A 12,079-nucleotide genomic window follows, 5' to 3' on the forward strand; every position below is an offset into this window, starting at 1 on the left:
GAGGCTGAGGCAGGAGGATGGCTTGAACCTAGGAGGTGAAAGTTGCAATGACTGGAGATTGTGCCATTGCCCTCCAGCTTGGGAGACAGAGTGAGACTCCGTCTCCAAAAAAAAAAAAAAAAAAAAAAAAAATCAGATCTAGTGAGACTCATTCACTACCACAAGAACAGTATGGAAAAAACTGCCCCCATGATTCAATTATTTCCAACCAGCACCCTCCCACAACACATGGAATTATGGGAGCTACCATTCAAGGTGAGATTTGGGTGGAGACAAACCATATCATTCCATCCTTGGCCCCTCCAAAATCTTATACGCTCACATTTCAAAACAAAGCATACCTTTCCAACAGTCCCCCAAAGCCTTAACTCATTTCAGCATTAATTCAAAAATCTGCAGTCCAAAGTCTCATCTGAAACATGGCAAGTTCCTTCCACCTATGAGCATGTAAAATCAAAAGCAAGTTAGTTTCTTCCTCGATACATAGGAGTACAGGCATTGGGTAAATTCAGCTATTCCACATGGAAGAACTTGGCCAAAACAAAGGGGCTACAGGCCTCATTAGAAACTAAAATCCAGAGGGGCAGTCAAATCTTAAAGCTCCAAAATTATCTCCTTTGACTTAATGTCTCACATCCAGGTCATGCTAATGCAAGTGGTGGATTTCCATGGTCTGGGGCAGCTCCACATCTGTGACTTTTCAGAGTAGGGCCTCCCTCCCAGCTACTTTACAGGCTGGCATTGAGTGTCTTCAGCTTTTCTAGGCACATAGTGCAAGCTGCTGCTGGATCTACCATTCTGGGTTCTGGAGGATGGTGACGCTCTTTTGACAGCTCCACTAAGTGGTGCTCTAGTGGAGACTCTGGGTGGGGACTTCAATCCCACATTTCCCTTCTGACTCTCCTAGCAGAGGTTCTTCATGAGGGCCCCCCATGCAGGAAATTTTTGCCTGGACATCTAGATATTTCCATACATCCTCTGAAATCTAGGCAGAGGTTCCCAAACCTCAGTTCTTGACTTCTGTACAGGCTCAACACCACAGAAAAGCTGCCAAGGCTTGGGGTTTGCACCCTCTGAAGCAATGGCCTGAGCTATACCTTGGCCCCTTTTAAACATGGCTGGAACTGAAACAGCCTGGATGCAAGACGTCATGTTCTGAGGCTGCACAGAGCATGGGGGCCCTAGGCCTGGCCTGTGAAACCATTTTCCTTCTAGGATTCCAGACCTGTGATGGGAAGGTCTACTGTGAAGTTCTCTAATATGCCCCAGAAACATTTTCCCCATTTTCTTGATGGTTAGCATTTGGCTCCTCATTACTTATGTAAATTTCTGCAGCCAACTTGAATTTCTCCCCAGAAAATTGGGTTTTCTTTTCTACTGCATTGTCAGGCTGCAAATTTTCCCAACTTTTATGCTCTGTCACCTTGTGAATGTTTTGCTGCTTAGAAGTTTCTTCTACCAGATACCTCAAATCATCTCTCTCAAGTTCAAAGTTCCACAGATCTCTAGGCCAGGGGCTGGATGCCACCAGTCTCCTTGCATAGTATGATTGACCTTTACTCCATTTCCCAACACATTCCTCATCTCCATCTGAGTCTACCTCAATCTGGATTTTATTGTTCATATCATTATCACATTTTGGTCAAAGCCATTCAACAAGTCTCAAGGACGTTCCAAACTTTCCCACATCTTCCTGTCATCTCAACCCACCAAACTGTTCCAGCCTCTGCCTGTTACGCAGTTCCAAAGTTGCTTCCACATTTTCTGATATCCTTATAGCAGTGCCCTATTGCCTGGTTCCCATTTACTGTATTGGTCTTTCTCATGCTGCTAATAAAGGTATGCTCAAGACAGTAATTTAAAAAGGAAAGAAGTTTAATGACTCACAGTTCCACATGGCTGGGGAGACCTCACAATCATAGTGGAAAGGAAGAAGGAGCAAAGTCACATCTGATATAGTGGCAGGCAAGTGAGTATTGAGACTCAAGCAAAAGGTGTTGCCCTTTATACAACCATCAGATCTCATAAGACTCACTCACTACGATGAGAAAAATATGGAGGAAACTGCTCCTATGATTCAGTTATCTCCTACCAGGTCCCTCCCACAACACGTGGAATTATAAAAGCTACAATTCAAGATGAGATTTGGGTGGTCACACAGCCAAATCATATCAATTAGTATCTATAGGTTGTTAAACCCTTGTGCATTGCCTCATGGTAAAATTCAGATGAAGAAAAAGCAAAATCTTATGCAAATGAAACTCTTCAACACAGGAGCAGATATAGTTCATAACAAGGTGAGATTAGAGTTGTCTCATTGTGTCTGCAGCCTCACTACTGGTCACTTCTCTGATCTCTAAAGGTATGATCTGAATTTTCATATTAGCAGGTTGAATTTTTGCTTTCAGTAATAGCTACCTTAGTTTTAATTAGAGTTTGTTGAGCCCATGTGTATCTTTCAACTACTGCCACTCTACACAGCACTGGAGTGGCCAGGTAGTTGGTTCTTTCTCTATGGTGATATTAATTTTACCAATTCAAAGTATATAAAATCTATCATTGATTTAATTGGCAAATGCTAAATTCTTAATCTAATTGCCTATTTTTGTTTGTGATTCACTCAGCTTTTTTGTTCTTGTATTGCACACATTTTTTTTTTCTTGCGGTATTGTCTACTGACTCTTCTTTGACACAGATAAATTACAAAGGGTAAATTTGTAATTTGTAAAAAAATTCTAAGTCATGATGACAGTGGTTCAGAGTAATTGGCAGAGAAAGAAGATCTAATAAAGCTCAGACAAACTGGTTAAAATTTAATGAGAAACCCTAGGTCTATGAGAAGGTGCTCTTTGGAACTGGATTGGTAAAATAAAATGAGGACATGCAGGTTGCAAGAGTCAAGGTAGAATGAAATCAAAATTGAGATAAACACATGAATTGTTCACAAATACTTCAATAAAGCATAGCATGAATGATTAAGACCAGTAAAATAATTAGAAATAAGAGAGCTTTGGGAATAAAGCAGGCAATCAGGAGGACTCTAATTCAGCTTTTTTTTGTTTTTGTTTTTTAACAAATAACACTTTTATATTTTAATAAGCTTAGTGGCAATTCCTAGAGCATTAGGTGATTCCTGCTGGGGCTCTATGAGTCAAGATTCAGGGAGAAAATTAGAAAATTCACCAGTTCTTTTTACTGCTGATATTGTTTGTTCTTTTATTCATTCATTCAGTTCCATTTTATTTCATGTTATCAATTACACTTTTGTATAACCAGTGAATTCATTTCTAATCTCTAGAATTTACATGTTTCTTTTTATGTTTATGCTTCTTGTTATATTCCATTCATATATATGTGAACTATTTTCCATCTCTGAATATTTGAATTATGTTTATTATAAAACTTCATTTTGATTTATTTTCTATAGCTATAATCCTTTGGTGCAAATGTTACTATTGTACATAGTATGTAGTTGTGTACTATTGTAAACTATTGTATATCGTATATAGTTGCATACTATTGTATATTGTATATAGTTGGCTATTTCTTCATTTGGTTTTTGTTAATGTTCAACAGGTATCGATTTCTGCAAACATTCTTCATATTCTGCATTGTGAGAACATCAGAATAGTTTATTGATTGCCTCTGCTGTAACCTAGGCAGATCACTTTCATTACACTTTGGTTTTTTGTCACTTTTTTACAATTTATTGTTACAATTAATTTTTATAGCAGAAATTCCCTGAACTCTCTAGATATATTTTGTTTCCTAGTTTTAAGGTCTTTGTCTCATTTTGATTCCTTCCAAAACCACTTCTTTTTATAGCTCCTACAAGCATCTATCCATGGAATTTCCCCTAATGCTACCAAGTAGTGGTTGTACACTGGGCTGTGTATGTCATTCTATGTCATCTTTTCTTTACTATGTGGACATATTTGGAGCAATTGTCTAAAAGACACTCTAGTGAGACTCTTTCAGGATGCTTGTTATAGTTCCTGTGCCTAGTAAGGAGCTCTGCAGAAAGGTTTTTAGTTAACCTAACTCTAGTGAATGCCTAGTTACTTTTCCCTTTTTAAATTCCCATTTTCCGCAAAGAGGGTGTAAGTAAAGATAGCAAGATATTATGAAAGTGGATTACGAGCTACAAACTGGAAATATAATTATTAGCCAGAATTCCACAGAGAGTGAAGAAAGTATCTTGATTTGGGCAGAGATGTTCTGAATAGAAGATGATTGTGAAAGACAGGAAGGGGAAGGCTAAATAGCATGACTCAAGGGGAGACTCAGAGGCCCTGTCTCACTAGAGAACCTACTCAGCAGCAGCAACAGCCAAAAACAACAACAAAAAAATAGTGTTCAGACAACCACTTGTCTATGGCTTTCAACAGTGGTCTGTCAAGCCATGGTCTGAAACTTCAAGTCTCTTTGACTGAGGGACTTGAGTAAGGTAGTTTTGGGACTGAAAGAAAGACAGCATATAAGAGGGGCCTGCAACTGGCTATTAGGAAAACAATAATTTCTAACTTCAGGCCAGAGAAGACAAGACCAAGATCTCCCTAAGGGGAGGAGCTATAACCCACAATACTAGATGAAATGACTATATGAAAAAACCCAAAGCATCTTGGGGGAGGCCAATAGTAACAATGCTGAAAAAAAACAGAGGAACCGAGTATGGACCAATGGAGGTCCCCTCACCAAATGCTGAACACCCTGGGGCATGTGGGGTGAGTTAGGGGGTTCAGGGAGTATCACTCAACAGTGGGCCCATGTCCAAGTTGGGGGGGTCACAGAACCCCAAGACTCTGGTGTCCCAGAGTTAACACAATGGGATACCTCTCACTACCAAGTGTTCTACCTTAAACAATTGCATAAATACAGTTAACTGAAAATAAAAGTTAAAATAAAAAACACACACAATGATGGCTCTTAAAAGAGTCTTTGGTTAGTGTTACAGCTCTGCAGTGTTAGCAGGTTCACAGCTTTGATTGCAGTAGCACCAAAAGCTGTCTCAGTGTCTCTCACCATCTCTCTGGTCATATCCTCTTCCCTCCTGACTGGATTGCCATTGATGCAAGGCAGGTTATTGGCTTTGCCCAGAAACAAATTCATGAGTCAGTCTGTGGTAGAAGAAAACAGTGTTATTAAGGCTGTAGCAGAGTTAGAGATCCATGACTGTTCCTGTAGAGCAGGGCTATCCCACAAGCAGAGTGCTAAGAGTAGCAGCCCACGGACAGTTTTGCCATCATATTTATATCCACTTTTAATGATATGATAATTAAGGGGAGGCTATTCAGAATTAGCTAGAAAATGAGTGTTGCCATGGCAAAAGCTGGTAACTTCCAGTTATTGCCATTGCAATGGTAAACTCTCATGACACCAGTGGCTGTGTCTTATGGAGAGATGCTTTGGGTACCTCTTCGCAGACTCAACTAACCTTTAATCTGGTCCCAAGTGGAGTCCAACCTACTGCCTAACTCGCCTTATGGTAAATTCTAGCAGTCATACATGTTCAACATAAAAATCAAAGCCAACCAATTATCAAGTCCTTCACAGGTACTAGCATTTCCCAGTGAGTCATTCTATGCCCTCATCCTTAAATACAAAAGACAACCAAAATCAGAAATGTTTAAGAAAAGCAAATAAAATGCCCGACAGTTTAAGGCCAAGATAAACAAATCTCTGGGCATCTGCATACACACACAGACCAGAATAAATAAGTATAGTCAATGAACAAAAGAGAATTTCTTTAAATCACAGGCATAGCCTTATGAGAAACATGGGTCATTTAAGATATTTTATCCATATAAAGAATAATATACTTTAAAAAGAAAAAAAGGAGAGCTCTTGTGTATTTCATCACATTAGGCTCAACCTCATACTTTTTCAGCTCCTGGTTTTCTCGAGCCTTTGCTGTTCAAGAAGATTTGCACAGGTTCTCACTCTCTGCATGTGGACTTCTTTGATACCTCCGCATAAAACCCTTGAAGAAATTCAACTAGCCACTCACTCACATATGCATAACCTGGCAATGTAAGCAATGGGAAGTGATGATAAATGATCTCTCTTTCATTAACAAAGCTTCATACTGTGTCCCAGTGGGCTTAAATCCCAACTGTTCATGGTGATGATTAACTTGGTAACCCACGATTTTACTGACTTTTATCCCTTCCTATTTCACCCTTTTCTGTCCCCCTACTCCTGTATTCTAGGATCATTTGTCATGTTAAATTAGTTTGCTCTAATACTTAACTCAGGCTTTGCTTTCTGAGGGAAACACAGACTGTAACAGCTTGTGCTTCAAGAGGCACTAAAAAGCAGAACCACAAGATGGGACTTGGGAATTGAATAACTCACTGATAACTGGCAAAAAACAATCCCATTGCCAGTAACACTTGAGGGGTGATAACTCATGGTATTCAGTAAGATCACATCGATCAAAATGGATATGATTCACATAGGAGAGAGAAGAATTGAGGAGAAAGACATGGGGAAAGTGAAGCATTGCCTTATAAACAGTATGAAGATTATCGTAATTACATGGTTTATAAAGTGAAGACTTTTTAGCAGTTGTAGAGGCTTTATAAAAAGAGAAAAAACAAACTCAGTTTAAAGAAATATTAATATCAAATTGAAATATACTGTGGAAGTCAGATGTTCTCCTAGGCAGTGTGTAAAGAGACTGTAAACTTCCATAGCAGCAGAAAACCAGGTAAAGAATTTCATTGCAAAGACAACAGAGATGCAGAAGAGACAAGACTCACAGCCTCTACAAACCTCTATATCAAAGTCATAGCCTGGAGCATAAAATAATGGGATATCAAGACTTGGGATGAGGGGACAAGCCTGAAAATCCAGAAACCCCATATATCCCTGAGGTTTGGGAGACAAGCAGTGCTGCTTGGCTGTAATATACATCTAGCAACTTTATCACAACTTTTCTAAAAAAAACATGGCAGTGCATTTGCCTTCCACCAATGAAGTCATTTTCTAGTACAGCTGATCCTTGAACAGTAAGGAGTAAGGGGCAGCATACCCATTCTTATGCTGTCAAAATTCTATGTACAACTTTTGACTCTAACAAAATTTAACTATTAATATTTACTGTTGATCAGAAGCTTTACCAGTAACATAGTCAATTAACACATATTTTGTATGTTATATGTATTGTATACTGTATTTTGACAACAAAGTAAGTTACAGAAAATAAAATGAAAATGTTATTAAGAGAATCACGAGGAAGGTGAAAATACTATTTTAAGTGGAAGTGGATCATCATAAATATTTTTATCTCCTTTGTCTTCACATAAAACAGGCTACGCCATTTTAGCAAATGTTCATGTACATATATGTCTACGTATTTCAAAAAAAGTCACACCATTACTGAGCTACCTTACACATACCTTTTGAAATCCAATGTGCTTGCTGAAGAGAGTTTGAAATGATTCTTATTGCATATAACCACACTTTAGATAAGGACGCCTCATTCTTTCTCTTTCCTATTGTTTCATCCTTCCCATAACAACAATATGAAAAAATCAAATCATTGGCATGGCATGACTAAAAATAAAATAATGACTGTTTTCTTTAAAATGTAAGCACATTACAATTAACCATAATCAGTAACAACAAAAAGAGCACAAAACTTACAAAAAATACAACAAATACTAAATCAAATCACAGAAATTCTCAAGGCCATCCTGGAAGCTGCATATCACAAAAGTACTTTAAGATCAAAGCGGTCTGAGTTGACAACAACCTAGGTGTGTTTATGGTAAAAAGTCAATCATGCAAGTCTCACAATAACCATTCACTGGAACATAACATGAATTTATTCTAAAAATAAATTAAACTTTGATGCTAAGTGAATTATCAGAAAATGTTACTGCAGAATTTTTCATACACTTTATCTGAATAGTTGACACACATTGAAGAAAAATAGATTGAATATATTGTCATAGTAGATAACAGCATTAAATAATGCACAAAAAACTAAATTAATTTTCATCAAACCTATTCTGCAACACATAGAACAGATAACAAAATTGGTATCCCTTCTGTAGTGAGAACTACTATGTATCACCAGCCAAAAAGACAACCAGATGAATATGAAAATAGCTAAAGGATATAAACAAGCAATTCATAGAACTAAAAAATGGCCAATCACACATAAAAGATGACAAATGTCACTGATAAAGTAATTGGACATTGTCAATAAATTATTTTCTCACAGAAGATTAGTCAAACAAGAATCTGAGAAAACTGTTTGTGAAGAGTATAATGTAAAACAGCCCTTTCAAAAAAAGTAAACACATTGTTTTTCCCTGCAATTCTACATCTAGTTATCTTTCATGCAGATATACCTGCATCTGAGTGCGTAGATGCACAGAATATTTCCTCCATCACTTAAGTGGCTATCAGTCAATGAGCATACATACCTCCCACAAAAGGTAGAAGGTATGCAGCAATTACAGAGAACAGGCATATTACAGACAATATTAGGGAATGCTCCCCATGTCATTATTGCTAAATGAAAAGCAAGTTGCAGAAAATAATAAATATGATATTTTTCTTTGAAATAAAATGAAGAATCTGTAAATCTATATAAATATGGAGGACTCTATCTGGAAGAATACACAGAAGTTCTCAATGATGAAAACTTTAATTTTTATTCTATATACTCCATTCACTAACCTTTCACAAATTTGTTTTTATGCATTAATTATGTGGTTTAAAAATTAATTAGTGAAATAAACATATTGATTTGACATAACATGTTTTTAGATTTTAATATAATGTTATTAATCTATTAGGGTCATTTAGAATACTTGAAATGACCTGGTATCTAGTATTTTATATTTGGTCAATTTATAGCCTGTTTTAGGCTATAGTTATAGCCTAATTTATAGCCTATTTTATGTTCAAAATATTTGTGAATAAATATGTTGGAATGTAAACAAAAATTTTCAATCGTGGTTAAAATTTAAACACACGGTTTTTAATGATTTTACTCTTTTTATTTCAACATTTAATGAATTTTACAGTAGCTTAGTTATTTCTGCTAAGTCTAAAGGCTGTATGATTTTGAGACATGACTGTAAATACTTTAGCAATCCTCTCATCAAGTCCTGCCCCTTCCTGTGAAATATGGCAAATTTTGTGGCTATCTCAAGGCAGAGAAGACTGTAAATGAGGGAGCTTAACTTCCAAAGCTCAGTAGAATAGGTAATACGTTTTTTTCTGTCTCTCTATCTCTCCCTCTATGTCTCTGTTTTCTTTTTTTTTTTCATTATATTTTCCTGTCTCCTTCTCTCTATCTCTCACATACACACACAGTCACTCACTCCACTCACTTTGAAGGCTGTGCTATGTCTGCAGTCCCCAGGAAAAAAGAATGTTTGGTTTACAGATGCATATATATGTCTAAGAAGTATAATTTGGTTCAGCATTCCAGTAGTTTGAGTATTTTAACACTAATTACCAGATACATCAGTGGTTGCCTTTCAGATGAATACAGCCCAGCCATCTTAGGACAGTAACCATCTGAGAAATGCTGTGCTGTAACCACCTAGCTGAGCCCAGCCAATATCCAAAACTGTAAGACATTATGATAAGGTAATTGTTTTAAGCTTCTATATTTGAAGGAAATTGGTTGTGCAGTGATACATAACCAGAGAAAATATTTTTGTGTATTCTAACTGTGCATTTCTAATAATATAATTAATGAGTAGCTATAAAATGGAAAACTATGTTACATTTTGTAGATAATTGTAAACCCAAAAAGTTGAGTCAGCATAGCATGGTGGTTAAGAGCTCACACTCTGGACCCAGATAGCCTGGATTATCTTTGCAAAACCACTATAGAATCATGTGGGGGTAAGCAAATTACTCATCATGGCTATGCCTCAGATTCTCATCCAGTGAAATAGAGATGAGGTAATGGCACAATCTGCATCATAGAATTGTTGGGGTTAAAGCACTTGCTATATGTATAATTACTTCATATAGCAAAATTCAATTGGCTGTACTATTATCATTATTAAATGAATAGGAGCATTTCTACAATGAATTTGGCCTCAATGCAAATATCTGATATTTTTTTTACATTTTTAACATTTTAAATGTAAATGAGAAAAATAACAGCATTTCTTATTTGAATTATGTAGGAATTGAGCAATTTTAATTATATCTTTTCACTGATGATATAATTCTATACTTAGAAAACTCTAAAGACTCTGTCAAAAGGTTCCTAAAACTGATACATGTCTTCAGTAAAGTTTCAGGATACAAATCAATGTACAAAAATCAGTACCATTTATATACACTGATAACATTCAACCTGAGGGCCAAATCATGAACACAATCACATTTACACTAGCCATATATGTGTGTGTGTGTGTGTGTGTGTGTGTGTACACCTAGGGATACATCTAACCAAGGAGGTGTGAAGATCTCTACAAAGAAAACTATAAAACACTTCTGAGAAAAATCATAGTTGGCATAAACAAATGGAAGAACGTTACATGTTTATCAGTTGGAAGAATCAATATTTTTCAAATGGTGATTTTGCCCAAATACGTCTACAGATTCAACAATATTCCTATCAAACTGCCAATATCATTTTCACAGAATTAGGAAAACTTTTCTAAAATTCATATGGAATTAAAAAAGAGCCTGAATAGCCAAAGCAGTCCTAAGCAAAAAGAACAAAGGTGGAAGAATCACATTATCCAACTTCAAACTGTACTGTAAGGCTACAGTAACCAAAGCAGCATGGTACTGGAACAAAAACAGACACATAGACACATTGAACAGAATATAGAACCCAGAAGTACTTCCACACACCTATAATCATCTAGTCTTTGAATAAACCAATGTAAAAAGCAATGGGGAAAGGAATCCTTATTCAATAAAGGGTGATGGGATAGCTGGCTCTCCATAGGGAGAAGAATGAAACAGGATCTCTACCTTTTACCATACAATAATTAACTCAAGGTGAATTAAAGATTTAAATGTAAAACCTCAAACTGTAAGAAATTTTCAAGGAAATGTTGAAAATACTATTCTGGACATCGACCTTGGGAAAGAATTTATTATGAAATCCTCAGTAGCAATTTCAACAAAAACAAAAATTGACAAGTAAAATCTAATTAAACTAACAAGCTTCTTCACAGCAAAAGAAACTTTCAACAGAGTAAACATACAACCTATTGAATGGTAAAAAATATTAAAACACTATACATCTGTCAAAGGTCTAAAATCCAGAATCTATGAAAGACTTGAAAAATTCAACAAGCAAAAACTAAATAACTCCATTAAAAACTGAAGAAAAGGCATGAACCGGTACTTTTCAAGAGAAAACATACAAGTGGCCAACAAACACATGAAAAAATATTTAAAATCACTAATCATCACAGAAATGCAAATGAAAACCACAACGGGAGCATCACACCAGTCATAGTGGCTACTATTATAAGGTAAATAAAATAACGGATACTGGTGAGGCTGCAGAGAAAAGGAAATGCTTATACACTGTTGGTGCAAAAGCAAATTAGTTTAGTCACTGTGGAAAGCAGTTTGGAGATTTCTCAAAAAACCTTAAAACAAAACCACCATTTCACATAACGTTCCATTCCTGGGTATATACCAAAAGGAAAATAAATTATTCTACCAAAAAGACACATGTGTTTGTATGTTCATCGCAGCGCTAATCACAGCAGCAAATACATGAAATCAGGGTCCATCAATGGTGGACTGGATAAAGAAAATTCTACGGTATAAAAGTACACTGTAGAATACTACACAATTATAAAAAATAATGAAATCATTTTGTTTGCAGCAACATGGATGCAGATGGAGCTCATTATCCTAAGTGAATTAATAACTCAGAAATAAAAATATATGTATCATTTGTTCGCATAAGTAGGAGCTAAGCATTGAGTACACATGGACAAAGATGGGGACCATAGAGAGTGGGAACTACTAGAGAGGAAAGAAAAGGAGGGGTGAAGGGCTGAAAAGCTACCTGTTGGTAATTATGCACATTATTTGGGTGATGGGATCATTTGTATCTGGGTGATGG

This window comes from Rhinopithecus bieti, unplaced genomic scaffold (genome assembly GCF_001698545.2).
Source record: "Rhinopithecus bieti isolate Rb0 unplaced genomic scaffold, ASM169854v2 scaffold_34437, whole genome shotgun sequence".
Lineage (NCBI taxonomy): Eukaryota > Metazoa > Chordata > Mammalia > Primates > Cercopithecidae > Rhinopithecus > Rhinopithecus bieti.